The sequence below is a fragment of the Ursus maritimus genome, unplaced genomic scaffold (assembly GCF_017311325.1).
Source record: "Ursus maritimus isolate PB19 unplaced genomic scaffold, ASM1731132v1 scaffold_3, whole genome shotgun sequence".
Lineage (NCBI taxonomy): Eukaryota > Metazoa > Chordata > Mammalia > Carnivora > Ursidae > Ursus > Ursus maritimus.
Window position 1 is genome coordinate 53,671,934 of NW_024425563.1, and position 19,089 is coordinate 53,691,022.

At 36.2% G+C, this 19,089-nt stretch overlaps 1 pseudogene; it reads left to right on the plus strand.

The window, feature by feature from the left end:
* LOC103659040 overlaps positions 1-18,044 on the plus strand; it is a 66,930-nt pseudogene extending 48,886 nt beyond the window's left edge.
* Positions 18,045-19,089: the final 1,045 nt, after the last annotated feature.

Consider the following 19,089-nt stretch of genomic DNA (forward strand, 5'->3'; position numbering starts at 1 on the left):
CTTGTTTTCTCTTCTTAGATATTAACATAATACTGATTATTTGAAATCCATTTCTTACTTCCTGAAAAATTTAAGTGGTTTCTGTCAAAGTGAAAAAGAAATAGGGTAAAAAATATCCAAAATCACATTAATGTAGAATAAAAGAAACAAGTGATAAAGTAAAGGAATGGTTATATTTTTAATGTCTTTACTGATGAAATCACAAAATGCTTTGTGGTAGTCAAGGCAAAGATTGATCTATAATGGGTTACATGTAATTCTCATTATTTTTGGAAATGAACTAACTAGTTCATCAGGGAATGTAATCCATACCCATTCCCTGCTGGAAGCTCTCAAAAAATCCTCAAGATCTTTATTTGGGGAACACAAATGGAGTATGTATGTGATTCTGTGTTTGCAGTCTAAACAATTTAATAATTTGGACTTTAATAAAAAGTTTAGGACTTAAACATTCTCTAAAGAAAATTCTATAGGACGTATTGTAATTCACAAATACTTTATTTTATTTTAAAGATTTTATTTATTTATTTGAGAGAAAGAGACGGAGAGAGCATGAGTGGGGGAAGGGGCAGAGAGAGAGGGACAGAAGTGGACTCCCTAGTGAGCAGGGAGCCCAGCCCAGGGCTTGACCCCAGGACCCTGAGATCATGACCTGAGCCAAAGGCAGATAACTGAGCCACTCAGACACCCCCTAATTTGCAAATATTTTAAATCTCAGACAGAATACAACTATAATAAGTTCTATGGAAAAGTATTATGTTTGTGGGATATCATTTCTCACAATGGCCACCACAACCCCTGATATCCCATGTATTCTTTTGCAAGGTGACTTTGCCCCTTGTCCATCAAGAGATGGAGTATACTGTTACTTATACTTGAATTTGGCCTTCCTGATTTGTTTTGACCAATAGAAAGCAACTTCTAAGCCTAGTACTTAAGGGGTCTTGCAGATTCTGTTTCACTCATTGGGAAGCCAATGGCCATGTAAAGAAGTCAAGACTACTCTATCAGAAAGGGTATGTGAGGATACCCTTGAGGATGAAAGGTCACATGGAAGAAAAAGGAAGGATCTTAGCTGACAACCAGCACCAACTGCTAAAGGTGGAAATGAAGCCACCTGGGATGTTCCATCCCTACCTGAATTCCCAGCTGAAGTGGCCACATGAGTGATTCCAGTCAACACTAAGTGAAGCAGAAAATCAACCCATAGGGGGCGCCTGGGTGGCACAGTCGTGAAGCGTCTGCCTTCGGCTCAGGGCGTGATCCAGGCGTTCTGGGATCGAGCCCCACATCAGGCTCCTCTGCTATGAGCCTGCTTCTTCCTCTCCCACTCCCCCTGCTTGTGTTCCCTCTCTCGCTGGCTGTCTCTATCTCTGTCAGCTAAATAAATAAAATCTTTAAAAAAAAAAAAAAGAAAGAAACTCAACCCATAGGATTAAAAGAAATATAAGATCATTATTGTTTAATTAACTTTTGGGATGGTTTATTATGGGGCAATAAATAACTCACATGGATTTTTGGCAAATATTTTTTTCCTAGTCTGTGGCTTGTGTTTTTATTCTCCTTAACAACGTCTTTTGCAGAGCAGAAAGTTTTAATTTTAATGAAGTTCTGTTTATCAGTTCTTTCTTTTGTGGACAGTGCTTTTGGTGTTGTATCCAAAAAGTCATCATCAAACTTAAAGTAATTTAGATTTTTTTCTTATGTTATCTCCAAGGAATTTTATAGTTGAGTGGTTTGCATTTAAGTCTGCAATCCATTCTGAGCTAATTTTTGTGAAGAGTCTAAGGTTTGTGTCTAGGTTCATTTTTTTTCCATGGGGTTGTTTTTCCAGCACCAGTCATTAAAAAGATTACCTTTTCTTCATTATATTCTGAAAGAAGCTATTTTTCAATTAAAAAGAAAACAGTATTACAAACAAAATAGTTAAACTTTATGTGGTGATGGTGTGTGTGTGTGTTACTATGTAAATGCTTCCTTATTATAAATGCGTGCAATCAATAGTCCACTTTATAAAGATATATCTGAAGAGCAGACAAGAATGGATAACTACCTGGCTTTAATTATGGGATATCCAGTGAAAGTCTCATGGTGATATTTCCTGATTCTTTTCAATAGAAAAAGGATTAAATCTTGTGTCATTTAAATGAATTAGGGGATTGAAGCCATAAAAGGAAGTATCCTAGGGATTCCTCAATCTTTAATTTATCTCATATTTTGTTAAGCAGTGAAGAGCTTTCTAGATTTCCTCAACATGGTAGGCTTCTCAAATCTGTTCCCATTCTTGAAGAAAGCATTTTAAGAAATCCATGGGGCCTCCCCATGCAGGGAATGTGAGCCAAGATCCCCAACAGAAATGGGGACATCCAGTGGGAATTCACCCACTTCCAAGGGAGTGCCCCTTCCCACCTGGGGAATACCTGGAGTGTTACTCTCCTAATTCTAAACCAGTGGGGTGTTTGTGGATATACATGAATTTTTCTTGAAATTGTGGTGATGACTAACTGCTCCAGGTTGCCAAGGTTTGCTTATGACTTCAGATGACAAAATTCCTGATTGTAGAATTGACCATAGTATTTATTTTCTGCTTCTATCATATGGTTCCGAGAAATCAACTTCCCACCTCTGGCCTACATCCTGTTTCCACTTCTTCAGAGTCTCAACTACAAAAGAAAGAGAGAGATGGGACGGGGAGGGGGTGTGAGGGAGAAGACAAAGGAGAAAAGGAGGGCAGGACAGAGGGAGGAGGGAAGGAAGAAGAAAGGAAGAAACGAAGTTCAGAGATCAGTGAGTCGGTAGATGGATAAGTAAAATCTGAGTTTAGATGTAGTTTTAGATTTCATCTGCTAGGCCTCTTCTGACTTGTCAAATTTTATGGTTTCTTTGCCAAATCTCCTAAATATGAATTCAAAACAGCATGTTTCTTTAACGTGTATTATTGCTGAGTTGTTTTGTGGCTTTGTCGTAAAAGTCTGGTTTCAAAAACAATATGAAAGCAAACGTTCTCAGAAGGCTTGTGAGGTTTCATCTAAAACCAGAAATGGAAACAAGGATGAATAACTCACCACAGAAGAAAAACGAAACCTCTCTATACACTATGACCTAGCCAAAAAAAGTGGAAATGCATTTCATAATTTGTCAAAAGTTTAAGGGACATACAGCAGATGTATTTTTTACTCCAAATTAGCTGAATTTCTTCTTGATTCAAGTTTCAAAATGAAATACTTTCTCACAGTTTTGGTATAGAGTCCATGAAACTGATAAATACTGTGTTTTGTATTTATTGGACAGATAAATAGACACATTCCTAAGTATTCATATAAACATAATTATTCTGACTAAAAATGTCCTATGCTTAAGTAGATATTTTTTTTATTTTTTTAAGATTTTATTTATTTATTTGAAAGAGAGAGCATGAGCTGGGGGAGAGGCAGAAGGAGAGGGAGAGGGAGACTCCCCACTGAGCAGGGAGCCCGATGCAGGATTCTATTCCAGGACCCTTGGATCATGACCTGAGCCGAAGGTAGATGCTTAACTGACTGAGTCACCCAGGTGCCCCAAGTAGATTTCATTTTTACAGTATCATTTTTATTTTTAAAATTTTTAACAATTCAGATTCCCCTTTTTTATTTATGAGAGAGTATCAATTTTGAAGATTTTTTTTCCCTTTGAACTAAAATGTTGGAAGAAAATGCCATTGATACAACCATCACTATGAATAACTCATTGTTATGTATTTGTAAGTTTAAAGTTCCTAGAATTATGACTTCATGTTTTATGCATTTAACTACTAGATAATGAGTAGAAGATAGTAAATCCTTGGTGTAATAATTCTTGATTGGGCAGGAGGCAATACTTTGTTTTTTCCCAATAACTTGATATTTCTATAAAAACTTTTAATATGGATATAAAGTTTCAAGCTTACAAAATTTTGTAAAAAATAGAACAAGATTTACAAATTTTGTTTATATTTTCCCCCGTTTCTTTATTACTCTCTCTCCTTCTCTCTCTTTGTGTGTATGTGTGTGTGTTTGTGTGTATGTGTGTGTGTGTATGAATATGTATTCTCTATGTGTATGTGTGTGTGCATATGTATATATGTTAGAGGGTATGAGTTGATGTCATGTGTATATAGGATTGTTATATGGAAAAATTCAACTTATTTTCTGTTGCTTTCAGTGATCAGATAGTCAATATACTGTATATAAACTTGAGCCAACCTTTGGTTCAATATAAGGAAGAATTTTCCATCATCTCAGCTACTCATAAATATGATAGTTACTTTGTTGACAAGTAAATACCTCCTTTACCAGGTGCTGAGGCAGAATTAATTTTTATTGGGGACATAGTAGAGAAGAATTAGAAATTTACTAAGCTTTCATAGTGATAGAAAAGAAAAACAGTTTAAATTTATAAAACAGCTTCTTAGCTTTTGACATAGAGTTTAATTTGTGGAGAAGAAAGGTAGCCATCTTATACTACACTCTGTATGCTAAATTTATATGAAAGAGGCAAATACAATGGAAATAAGTGTTACTTATTTCAATACTTTCCCAAACACCTTCAGATCATGGAGTTAGCATAAAGTCTTACATCTTTTACACTTCTGAAGAGAAAAGGTATTTAAAACCATTACCTTGAAGAATTTTAAGTTCCTAAAAGTCATCAAAAGATAAATCAATGCTTAGCAGAGAGCTAAGAAAAGAATATTATTTATTAATAATTGTTGAAATAAAAATGAATAATCATGTTAGTAAATTTTAGTATAAATGCATTTTGTTGTATTTGAAATGTTTTAAAATTGGTAATCCATATTTGGTTTTATGTGCTAATATTCTATTAATTATAACATTTGATTACCTTATTCTTCAAGCATGCCAGATAAAGTTCACTTAACTCCTCTTTTTTAAATCTGCCCCTAAAATTATCAAACAGACTAACATCTGCTTTATATTATGGTGTGGCTCACTCTTTTTCTGGGCCCCTGCCCCCAATACACACAGACTTAGGAACTCATGCTCATACATGCCATTGGTATATTTTACCTGTTACACAACGCACACACACTCACATATATATATATATACACACACATATTATCGCATATATGTATATACATACAGCTACGTACGCTCATACTTGTATAATATGTTTGTGTATGTAAATGTAATACAGAGAGAGGCAGAAAAAACAAGAGAGAGAAAATTGTTTTAGCAAGATCTTCTAAAATCATAACACCTGACAATTGCTGAGTACTTACTCAGTGCTAAGCAATACACTAAGTACTTTAAATGCTTTATCTTGCTAAATGCTCATAACTCTTTAAAATCCTACTGTGTCTTTCCTTTTAAAGATTTTACAACTACTATGTGAAAGAATCGAAATACACAATTGGTCAGTGTGATTCTAGCTATTCTTAACCACTGCACCACATGGTTGATAATGACCCACACAAGCACTGTCTTTTCCTTTTCCATACTTAGACACAAATTCAGTCTCCATATCACAGTACTCCCCTATACTTATCATATTCCTATGTCTATGAAGAGTTTTTCTTCTCAACTGGGAACAGATTTGCCCCTGTGGAATAAATGGCAATGTCTGAAGACATTTTTATTAATCATTATTGAGAGGGTATTAACAGCAGAGGCCAAGAATGATGCAAACATCCTACAACATACAGGACATTTCCTCAACACTACACACTTACAACAAAGAATTATCTGGCCCAATATGTTACTAGTGACAATGTTGAGAAACCTTGATCTGGAGAGGCATATAGTTGAGGAGAAATAGAAATATTTATGTGTGTATGCTTAACATAATGATTTCTCTTTAGGGATTCCTTTTAGGTTGTTAGAAGACAATAGCTCTCAGAATGCTTCGGAATTCTAGTAGGTTATTTTGACTCACAAATCACAATAGTTTTATTTCCAATTCAGAAGACAGTATTACCACATTGTCTTTGATACCCAACTGTGTTATATGTCCAAAATGTCTTGACTGGATGTTGTAGACCACACACACACACACACACACACACACACACACACACACATATGTTTTTTTGTTTGTTTTGTTTTTTGTTTGTTTGCTTTTAACCCCACAAGCTTGGACAAGAAACCTGTTAAGGTCTTTGTCTTAGCCCCGTTGTCATGATTTGATCTATATTGTGCTGGGAATGAGACAATACCCGGCATTAAATGAACAAATCTTCTCTACACAATCATTTACTGCTTTGAAACTGCTCAAGGCCATCTCCTCTCCCTTAATTGGCTACAGCAGATCCCATTTCACTATTCAAAAGATCAACAGGTCATGTCAAACTACAGTGCCCTCTGGCCTAACAGACTTTCTAGTAATGTGAATTTTCTGAAATGGGATTTAATTCTCAACTTTGCAATTTGGGTCATCAATAACCATAAGTAAGTCTGGAGGAAGAGTTCTTGGAAATGAAAAAAAAAATCTATGAATTTTGGAAAAAATATGTATAGGTCGCTGCCTATGAAATTGCCAAAATTTGACATTTTTAACCTATAAAAATGGCAATTCCACCTACTTTGACTGATAGTGGTTTTGGTCCTTGAACATAAAACATTAAGGAAGAGCAGCAGCTCTGCAGTTAACCTGTGTTAATTGTTTAGATCCTGGCTCTGTATCTTATTGCTTGTAAACTTGAGAGCATTGTTTGATCTGTTCAGATCTCAGTTGCCCAAAGCCTTCAGTTCGCATATTTACTAAATATGTATATTTTGTTTGTTTGTCTTCACAAAAGCAAGGAACTTACCTTTTTTCTTATAGTTTCATGCCCATTTCTTAGTGCTAGACAGAGTGGCTGTGGTCTATGCTTTATACATTTGTTGAATGCATGAATGCATGAAGAATATAATATTTACTTTATAGAATTGTTGTGAAACTTAAATGAGATCGTGTATATTAAAGTTCTCAGTATGTATACTAAGTGTTAAATGTTAGATGTGGTTATTATTAATTCAAAAAGAGCAAGAAATTCCAGATAAGTTTTAGAGGTGGTTTTTTTTTTCTGTTTTCATGTATTTTTATCTTCACTTTGAAAGTACATTTTTTATTCAATGCCATTACTAAAGTTCTATCTGATCCTGGTGAACTTACATGTCAGATTCTCTTACCATACTTTGAGAAATATGGCCCTAAATTTTTTGTGCATATATCACTCTGTAATTGTTTACTGAATGAATAAATGAGTGAATAAATAAATTCACTTCCCCTTTTCTCTACTTTCATCTTTCTCCTCTAGACTGTGAGAGAATACATTTTCTTCAAAAATACCTACAATTAGACAGATTTCTATTGCAAACATACGCAGTTCCAGGAAGCCATCTAATGTCTTACTGGGTTTTTAGTCACCTTCTTTCCTACCAAGAGTCCCCTGGTTCCTTGGCCACGTGACTTAATCTTCTTATTGCCTTTATCTATCTTGGGCAGGATCTCATCTTTGTGTGCCTCCCATGAGGATGATGATGGCGCTGCACTATTCACTAATTCACAACTTGTTTAAAAGGTGACACTCTGTGGTAAATTTGGAAGTAGTAAAACAGAGCGGTATTAATGAATCAGTTCTCAAAATTGTAGATTTACCTCTACTGTAGCCTTATCTCGTTTCACTGAGATTGTTTTCACAGTTTCATACTCTACAGCACTTCTGGACCAGAGTCTCAGAATCTAAAAGGATGGTTAATATTCAGAGATGTCTAGTTTCACAATCACTTAGAGAATTTCTAAAAGTTATACTTGCCTGGGCTATACCCAATGGAAATAATGACTCAGTAGGTGAAGGAAAGGGTTCAGGTAACTATAAATAGATGGAATATATATGTAAGCCATCCTTGTTAGAATCTTTGTCCTAGAACACAGTTTCTGACATTTCAGTTGAATTATGAATCACCTGTGGGACTTATTAACCATGAGGGTATCCAGGCTTTATCTCAGTGAACCTGATGCAGTAGTTTCAAGGTGGAACAACCAAATCTGTATTTTAAGTAAATGGCCTGGTCAACCTCTGTTTCATATTCTTTTACCACATTTTGAGAAATGTGACCCCAAAATTTTTGCACATGTAGCACTTTGCAAATTATTTAGTGAATGAATAGATGAATGAATGAATGCACCCCCTCATAGAATTACTGTGAAGCTTAAATGAGATAATATATAATGTACTAAGTATACTATAAATGTTCAGTGTTAGCTCTAGTTATGATTAATTTGAAAAAAGCAACAAATCCAGATGTTTTGAAATTTTTTTTTCCTTTTCCACATTTATCATTATTGTCCTCATCAGTTACTCTACCCTTAGTGACTAGTTAGGAGAGAGTCAAAGTTAAACAAATAATTACATAAATTATTATTGGCTTATTTGGGTAGGGCAATAAATAAAACATTTAGGTGTTATGGTAATAAATGGGGCAGATTAATTTAGTTTGAGAATTTGAAGAAGTTTTCTGGAAAAAAAGAAGTTTTTTGTTTTTTTGGGGTTTTTTTTTTTTAAAGATTTTATTTATTTATTCGACAGAGAGAGAGACAGCCAGCAAGAGAGGGAACACAAGCAGGGGGAGTGGGAGAGGAAGAAGCAGGCTCATAGCAGAAGAGCCTGACGTGGGGCTCGATCCCAGAACTCCGGGATCACGCCCTGAGCCGAAGGCAGATGCTTAACTGCTGTGCCACCCAGGCGCCCCTGGGTTTTTGGTTTTTTTTTTGAACTAGAACTTGAAGTGTAAGTAGGAATAAGCCAAATAAAAAGTAAAGGAAAAGAGTCCAAAGTAACAGGAACAGCATGCACAAAATCCATTTGTTAGTAGAATTGCTTTGAGGTGGACAAGAGGCGTTAAAGGCCATGAGGAGACTGTTGCATTAATCCATGGAAGGCATTATAGTGACTTGGGTTAGGGGTGGTAGTAGGAGGGGGAAAATGTGAAGAGATTCATAATCTATATTGGAAATGGAAGCATGGTGTTTAGTAATGTATTGATTGAGAGCAGTGGGTGATGAAATGGAGATGTTGGGGTGATTTCTAGGTTTCTGGAATAAACTGATGAGTAGTGGCTCTCCAACTTAACATATTATCACCTGACAGCTTTTAAAAAGAACCCATACCTGGGCCCCACTTCTAGAGATTTTAACTTTGTTTGTTTGGATGGGGCTCAGAACTCAGTTTTTTAAAACTCCCAGATGACTCTAATATCTAGTATTCAAAGTTGAGAGTTACTGGGCTGGGTCACTGTAGTACTCACTGAGATAAGAAAAGAATCAGATTTGGGGGAAATACAATAAATCCCATTTTGTTCATACTGAATTTGAGGAATCTGTGAAATACTTGTGATTGCAAGTGATGTCAAGCAGGGAGTTGGGTACACGGTCTGAGCTCAAAAGATTGGTCTTGGATGGTGACATTACATGTGATTTGGATGTAACTTTAGAATAGTATTTGAAGCCATGGGAATTTTTTCAGCTTTGGCTAGAGAGAGGGTCATCTTAATTATAATAAACCACTGTCTTTTGTTCCCCTGTGAATAAGGTGGAAGCCCAACCACCCCCCTAAACTTCATCTAATCATTTCTTGGAGTTCCCAGGGATGGCACATGCAAATTCATAAACTGTTGTCACATTTTTTTCTGCTGTTGTTGAGTTCTGTCCCCTCACAAGACACTTTTTAAAGATGGTACTTCTCCAGAGGCACCACTGGTGGAACCCAGTGTGTCAAGGAGCTGGTTGTCTCTTGATGCGTTCTTTCTAGCTTGAAAGCAGAGAGAGCTATCCTTCATTAACTGGAGTTACACCCTTAATTAACTTTGCCACAGCAGAGTCACTAGGAGGTCCTAACGGCCCTTTTCCCAACTCTTATGTCATAACTTGAACAAAGCAGGCCCATAATGTCACTAGGTCCTACAATAACTCCTTTTGCCTTTGTTTCTACTTCTTTCTTCACTAAGATTCAGAGGGGCACCCAAAATATCTGACTTGGAAGAGAGCAACCATAAGTGAAGGAAAGATCTTGGGGTTATCTCCATTCTAATCACCCCAATCCTCTATCAGGGATTAACACTCTTTATCTTACTCTGAACCAAAACTGTCATGGAGACCCAGTCATCAAAAGTGCTCAAGGAGTGACTGAATCTCAGTAGCACAGGGTGTGGTTTTAGATAGTGTTATAGTCTACCCTCTTACTTGAAAATGTGGGAAGAGGAGACTTAAAAGTTTGGTTAAATGAAATCAGAGTTGACTTTGCTCTGTATCTCTAGAAAATGTTTACACCAAATATGGAAAGCACTTGCTTGACGTACCAGAGAAATATTGCCAAACAAGAATGAAAATTGCATATCAATAAAAAATAAGGGTATATCCTTTGACGAATGTTTTCAAAAGCTAAGAATTATATTTGCTATGGTAAATTCAATGTTCCAGATGCTAATAAAATAAAACAGAAATAGTTAAACAGATTGTTGCATTTAAGAGCTGTGTAAATCATGAAAACAAGTGAAAAACAGCCAAAGGAACTGGTCACTTAATCTGTATCAAGAAAGACAAATTATGAAGCAAAACTCTCCCTCATAGATTTCAATATGGTACCTGATCTGGTAGTTTGATCATCTGAAATGGAAGGAAAGTCCATTCACTTTTATTCTGGACTACAGTTTGAGAAAAGGCCAAGTACATAGCAACATGACATTTCTAAAGCCAGCCTAAATCATTTTAAGTGGCATCAAAGAGCTACAATAAGCAAAGCATTCTAGAAGCTCTCTGGAAAAACCAGCATTCACCTATGAAGGAAATGGAGGAGCATAAATTAAAAAGCTCTCATTGTAAGTCCTATGTACCTGTCATCATAGAATTTCTAAAGTGTATTTGGTCATTTTTAGTGAATAGAAGTAATTTAAATTTATTTTCTTTCTTTTTTCTTTCTTTTCTTTTCTTACTTTCTTTTTTTTGCAAGAAAGAAACTTTTGGTGCTTCTTTTTGCCACAAGTAATTTTGTATCTCATTCTCCAGCAGATTGAAGAGCTCCTTTCTCTCTGTTTCAAATAGAAATGAAAGAGGATCATTGAAGAAATTTTGCTTAGGTTTCTCTTTTTGCAGAGGCACTGCTAGGCCTCTTAGCATTCAACCAGAAAATTCAACCAGAAAAGCTGCAGGTCTACAAATTCACACCAAAGAGGAAAAATTGTTAATAGTGCCAGTAGTAATCACTATAGGCAACAAAGCATTGAAGTTTCTCCAGGAGCACCTGATAGGACAATGCCAGCTGCTTCCAACTGTACAACTGTTTTCTCTGAGTCACAGATATTTAATTAAGAGAAAAGTAAATGTGAGGACATCAGGAGAAGGTTCCATGTCGTTCATTGCCATCTTTCTACAAATGAAGGAGACAGTAGGATCCCCTCATTCAATCACATGGTTTTAGAAATTCTGTGTTTTATTTGAAGTTTCATCTTATTAATAATGTGGAGACATCTGCAAATGTAAGACATTTAATGAGAACTTCTCTGCTTTAGGGAACTTGAAACAAAGTCAGATTGTATCCTTCGTTCACTGGTCATTAACAAAAAGAATCTGGGACAATGATTACTTAGAGTATTTTGTGGAGGAGTCCTCAATTTTATCAGATGTGAGTCTGCCTTCTAATAATATCTATCAACAGCTTCTTTAATAACCTGAAAAAAATGTATAAATAATATAATCTACTTGCACACATAATTCCTAAAGAATTAATGTAATCCTTTAATAGTTAAAGCAGAAATAAATAAAAAGTTATTTCTAATAAAATCATTTGTATTTTAAAGCAAATATGGAGACAAAACTATACCAGAAAACAAAATATGATAGAGGTTTCCAAATATAGAAATATACTGTACATGTGACTGATGACTAATACAAGTGCATTCTACTTATGACTAAGGTGTCATAGGAAGCATTGGCATTGATGATGTGTTTTTCTTGGAATTTATTTCTTTTATTCTTGGTAGAGTACTGATGGGAACAAAGTACAATATTCCGTCATTTTACATGATATTTACTCTTCTAGAAAACTCAGTGTATATTAAGACTGTTCAAAAATGCTTTGTATTCATATGTAAAATGGATTAGATTCTTGGCTCAGAAAATTATAAACAAGTTTTAAGTTCACATGAATGTCTAGTGGGAAAATGTAAATCCATATAGAACACAGAATGAATATTCATCATGTGTGACGGTCCCATGCATTCCAGGAAGGCTAGCATCCCTGGTTCCTGCCCACTAAATGCCAGTAGGTTTCCCAACCTTGAAGATAGAAAAAAATCATACTCTAGGGAGCAATAAACCTTGTTGCCCCCCTCCCTGTGGAGAACCACTGTTTAGACAGTTCAATAGAAGGAGTTGGCACTTTCCTCATGTGATTCTTTCATACTGGAAAAAGCAACAGGCCCTCCTTGCAAAGTTAAATCACGAGACACATCTCATGCTAACAGTTCCAAAAATCTGATGTTCCATCGTGGTATACTGACTTAAGCATTGAAAGATCTTACAACTCAACTAATCCAAGCCCCTCAATAAAGGATGAGGAAATTGAGAGCCATGAAGTCTAAGAAAGCTGCTGAACACCCAGAGGTAGCTTTATATTTGTTTCTTACAAAAACTAGGTGATGAAGTATTATTTCTCTATTCCACATCATCTTTCATGGTACAAATGAGAAAACTGAGGTTTAGTTTGTAGGCAGTAACTCTCAGTTTAGTCTGACTCCATGTTCCATGCTTTCTCTGCTATGTCTTCCTTGAACAAAATCCCAGAACTGAGTAGTGAGCCAAGACTTACTATTTCTGCAGCCTTCATAGCCTCAGATGTCAAGGGTTATTATGCTGCCCTTTACAGTGTCCTCTTCACCCACTTCTCCTTCTGTTTCTCTGAATCAGGGGTTAGCAAACTATATCACTCGGGCCAAATCTTATCTGCCTGTTTTTCTAAATAAGCTTCCATTGAAACATATTACTGATGGATGCTTTAATATTACAAGGGCAGTGTTGAGTAGTTGCAATGGAGGCTGTATGGCCTATGAAGCCTAAAATATTTACTCTTTGGTCCTTTATAGAAAAAGTTTGCTGACTTCTGCTCTACATTAAAAAAAATTACTTTCTTGTGTTGCCATCAATATATACCATTCCCTTGTTTTTTGCCTCCGCTAGTGCATTAATGAATGTTAATTACTTAGTGTATTATTCTTTTTAGAATTACATCTGTATTTCTTTAAAAGTACTTTCTATAAGTAGCTAATTAATCCAAGAAAAGACTCTAAAAATGGAAAGTTATCATAAAAGGAGTGAGGGGAAAGAATGAGTTCAGGACAAACAGACCTGTCGTTTACCAAATGACTACATACAGATGCCATCTTTGGGTAGGATGAGCTTCCAAGCCTCTCATTCTCAAAATTAAAAAGACTTATCTAAAGATTTTCTTCAGGATCATTTCCAATTTATTTTCAGGTAATTAGACTTGTGCAACAATGCCTGTTGGTAACAGGAACTATTTATTTTCTGATAGTACTGATATCTGTCCAAATTAAAACTGAGACACTGACAAATCAAAGAAAGTACAAAACTTGCCTTTTACTTATTCAGATAACATTTTCTTTACCTAGTTCTCAAGAAAATGATATTTGTTCCATGTACTGAATATATATAGTAGACTATATATTTGAAAAACGTCTTTCAGAAAAGAAAAATTTTAGTTAGTAGGCAGATGTGCCAAGTTACCAATTTATTGCTTCTCAGTTCCAAATTCACCCTTTTTTTTCCTGTTCTGTGATAACAAAGTTGGGCCTCGTGAAACATTGTCAGTACGGGGTGTTGGACAGACAATGGAAGAGAGAGGTTTCCTCTTCCTGGTTCTGTGAGGTGTACTCATTTAGTTGAGCTCTTGCAGAGTGAATGGCTATTTTTCCCAGCAGTGTCCTAGCCTAAAGCAGCAAGTGGCACATCACCAGTTTTCCTCAGCACAAACTCTACCTTGAATGGTTTCTAGCAGCAAGTTCAGTGGCACTCCTGAGGGTACCTAACAAGTTCTATGGATTAACCAACTCATTTCCAGTAAATCAACAGCACCTTCCTCTCACAACCCTGCCGCTTCCAGGTGGTTTTCTGTGAGTTCAGATGGTGCCCAAGCTGGCTTTCCAGCAAGTCAATAACAACCTAAACGGATGGCTTCCCAGTGAATTTTATCAGTATCCTAATAGGGAATTCTCAGTTAGCCTAACTAACAAGTGGGATCTCTCTCTGGCCTGGAACAACCCAGTGAATTTTTCTAACATCCAATGGGCTTTGACTATACCCTTTCCAATGAAAGCTGAGTCCTAGGGGTGGGGAGGATCCTCTTCTTCCCCGTTTGTTCCTTTTTTGAATACTCTCCTTCAGTAACTTTTATGTGTCACTTAGAGCCCCTGCCCCCCCCCCTTAGTCAGTTAGCTATACTCCAATCCTCTGTTGCTATCTCTTCATACTAAATTTTCCTGTTTAAATTACTGCGTGGTTTCTGTCTTCTGATTGGAATTTAGCTGATACAGCAGAGAAGGAAAACCAAACATTTTATCTGATAGGCAAATCAACTTTTTACAAGCATAAAGAGCCCAGGGCTTGAATAGACTTCTGGGTAAGCCTTAAAATGAAGTTACTGAATCATTTGCTACTTCTGAACATGATCCCTTTAGTGTGTGAGACTACCTCTGGGAATTATTGTTAACAATAACAGCGGAGCAGAGAAAACATTCAGTTCTCTCAGCCTCCTAGAGAAAATAAGGACGTAAGAGAAGCTTCCTAGTTTTGGTCTTCAGTATTGAAAATCTTGTTTGAGTTCTATTTTCATCTTAGTTATTATTAGCCAGATTTATTTATATCATTCCATTAGAATTTTCTGACTTTCTCCTTCCTTTCCTGGTCCATCTATGTAGGAAAGCAGAGACAGTCTTGCAGTCAGGAGAGACAAATATTTCCCAAAACTCTACCTCCATGACAGCCCCCACCCAGAAGCAAAGTTAGTCCTGAGGAACATTGGTACCTAGACTAAGGTTTTCTTGATTCTTTTTTTCTTTTTCTGTTTTGAGCTGTCTCCAGTTCTTCACTTTATTCCTTTTAGACTCCCTAATTAGGTACCTCTCCAGAAATCTAACATTCAAAGGACAACTTTCATACTTTGTTTTGTTTATTTGTCCGTGCCAGCTGCTGTCACTGCCAGATGCAGAGTTATATCTGGCATTGATTCTAGGTTAACAGCTAATTTATCTGCATTTAAATATTCAGGTTAAAATTTCTTTGAATATGGTAAGTAGAAAATGTATCAAAATGTAGATTCCTGGATCCTGTTCTAAACTTACTACATCAATCCTGAGAGAGCCAGGATCCAGAAACCTGCATTTCTAATAATTTTTCTCCCATACTAAACTGCTGGCCTAGTTGATAACAGTTTACAATGTTTTCCCCAAATAAATATTTGCATTTTAATATGGTAACTTCTAGCCCTAGATGACATTTTCCGTTGGTTCTAGCACAGTCTAGAATGGGATATTAACCTGGACATTTAAATCGTTGTTATTAGGGACCTTGGAACCTTTGCATGAAGGTTTACTACAGACTTCTTTAGGCCTGGAAGCTGAAGTCCTTAGGTTCAAAGGGCTGTGAAGTTGAGCTTCACAGTGGGCTGCGAAAAGCAATATTTGGGTTGTTCATTTCCATTCCAGGCAATTTAGGCATTCCAGTCACTTTATATGGACCACTGTAATAATGAGGTTGCTGATATTGAGGATATCCAGAAGCTGTGAGGCTAAGGTGCTGATGGGTTCTCTATAAAAACTGATGACATCCAGGATAGAGGTAGGACATGGAGGAGAATAGAATACTGGGAAAGAGGGCTAAATGTATTCAGTCATTCCTGGGTGGAAGTCAGTATGAGATAGGAGATGGATAGATACTTAACGTTTTCCTAAGTCCCACCACCCCCAGAAATGTCACAGCAATTGAATAATCCTTTATAAAAAAATTATTTGAAAACTTTCTTTGACATCTGTAAAAGTATTGTATTGTGGAATTCAGTGGTTCCCAAACATAGCAGCACATCAGAATCATACAAAGTGCTGATTAAGAAATATGGATTATTGGATCCTACTCCAAACTTACTGAATAAGAATCTTCGAGGGTGAAGCCCTAGAATATCTATCATCTATCTATGTATCTATGTATCTATGTATCTATCTATCTATCTATGTCCACTTTCTAACTTTTTTATTTGAAATTATTATAGATTTACAAGTTGCAAAAAAAATGTTAAGGGAGATCCCATGTACCCTTCAGCCAGTTTCTCCTAATGGTAATATCTTGCATAACCATAATACGATATTGAAACCTAAAATATTTATTTTTATAAGCTCTCTAGATAATGATTATTCAGTTAGCTGGAAATTGAATAAATGAATGAGCAATTATTCAAGGAAATGAGTTAACTCAGCTATTTGTAATCCTGGAATACTTAGGAACCTAATTATTTACTCAGAGATTAGGCAGTTCATTCATTGCTCTGATTAGAGGAATAATTCAGCATGGTTCATTGAAATCCTTTAATTAGTAATCTCTTTCCTCTTTTTGGGGGGCTTTGTATCCCCTCATTCAATGGATCAGCCCATACTTAATGGAGTCTTTTTCTCAAGTTTCTTTGTCTCCTCTTACCAGTACTTTGCAGACTGACGGACATAAGAGATATTGGACAAGTGGATATGTTTTGATCAATACTATACAGATAACTGTTGAAATCTTTTCTTCTTTCCTTTGACATTAATTCTCTCTTCAGAAAATTTGTCTCATTCCACCTTATGTTTTATTCCCTATGTTACAATTACTAATTAATAGTGGCATTAAATTAAAATGATCCCTTCCACCCCACAAATCACTCAACTATTAACTTAGTCTTCTCAACTTAATGTAATTTTAAGCATTAGGAGACACGGATGCTAATCTTAGTTCTGCCACTTGCTGATTGTTTGACCCTGACTAACAAACTCAACCCATCTGATTTAATATTGTTATTATGAGAATAAAATAGATGCCATCTTCCCTGTTATACACAGACTTAACTTTGTGTCATCCATAATACATTGTGTGAACAACGAAATAAACTATATCTAGTAAGAATTAGAGGATGAGATTGAGAATAATAATAGTAATGGCTAGGAGTTTTCAGCAGGAATCTCTTTGCTCTTAAGGGTGGAAGTTCTGTTGTTGTTGTTGTTTTCCTTTCCCATAAATCTTTTTTTTTTTAACTTGAACTGGAAATTCTTCTAAAGTTTATGTTATACAATTTTGGAATAGAGTTTGGAATGCTATTTAAATTATTTTTGTACTGGTTCTCTTTCCTGTGTTATAGAAAGCACCCATTTATCTGGGCACTCCTTCTAGTTCATGGTGATAAGCATGGTGTTTCAGGAGTGGTTAAACTTCACAAAATGCCTTAGATGTTACTCTACCAAAAACGTGTGCCTTGGAAGCTGTCAAGCTGCGGCAAAAATCCCTTCAGTTAGCATGTGAGAAAACTTTGAGCTAGTTCCACTCTCAACAGCATTCTGATCATCCTCAGTGGGCACCACAGAGGCAAGAGGATGGTTTCCTGAAGTGGCTGAGCAGTGGCTTGCTACTTGTGACTGCACCTCTGATACTCAACTGAGTTTCTCTGTGCAGAACATACCAGAAATTTGTCATTGCCACCTCTGCCAAAAATGGTATCAGTAGTGTGAAAACCCCTGAACATCTCACTGATCCTTACTTTAGAAAAAAGAAGCTTTGAAAGCCCAGACACCAGCAAGGTGAGATGTTTGACCCAGAGAAAGAGAAATACCAGTATACAGAGCAGCACATGGTTGAATTTAAAGCTATGGACTTACAAATTCTGCAAAAAAGAAAGGTTGTTCCTTAGCTCCAAGGCTACCTCTGCTTTGTGGTTTCTCTCACAAATGGAGTTTACCTTCACAAACTGATGTTCTAAATTTACTACAAAAACCTAATTAAATAACTGATACGTTAAAAAAAAAAAAAAGAGCGGGGTGTGCCTGGGTGGCTCAGTCAGTTAAGAGTCTACCTTCAGCTCAGGTCATGATCTCAGGGTCCTGGGATTGAGCCCCGCATCAGGCTCCCTGCTCAGCAGGGAGTCTGCTTCTCCCCCTCCCTCTGCCCTGCCTTCCCAGTGGTGTTCTCTTTCTCTTTCTTTCAAATAAATAAATAAAATCTTCAACAACAACAACATCAGAGTGTAGATGGTAGTATTCAGGAAATTCATTCTTCTTTCTCCACTGCAATAAGAAAGGAGCTCCAGGAAAGGCAGTTACATGGAATGCCCTTGTAGCTCAAGATTGGTAGTTCGTTTAGAGGAACATCTGAGAAATCTTTTAATCAACATTACACTTCATCATTACCACTTATGGAAAACCCGGTATGCCCGGTTTTTTTAAATGGATTCTCTGTTCTCCCTCTTGCACCATAGGTCCCAGGCACACTGATTGCATGAATGCCATCCTGGTAGATGTTCTCATCATTCCATAGAAATAGCCATGATGGTGGGAAAAGAGCATAAGTGGTGTGAATGTGGAAAGCAGCTGCATACCCTGTTAGGTGTATCTTCTGTGTCTCTCAATCCTGCATTTCACATAAAAATTCAGGAAATGTTTGAGTAGAAGTTCAGAGTAATAACCTATTTCTCAAGTTGAAATAACAAAATAATAAAAGCAAAAGGATTTGTATACTATAAAGATCAGTTGTGTCGTTTTTTAATCCAAAATAAACATGAAGGAACTTTTATGAATATCCAACTTTGGATTCCTTCATTCAATAAATATTAGATCAATTATTTCCAATATAGTCTTCCATTTATGGTAAAGAGCTATCCTCAGATATATTTCATATTTATTTTTTAGTCTTTTACTTTAGGTGTTTTTATTAGTTATCTATGAATGTATATAAATTACCCTAAAATGTAGTAGCTTAAAACTACAAACACTTACTATTTTGACTCCTGAGGATCTAGGATCTGGGTGCAGCTTGACTGGGTGTCTC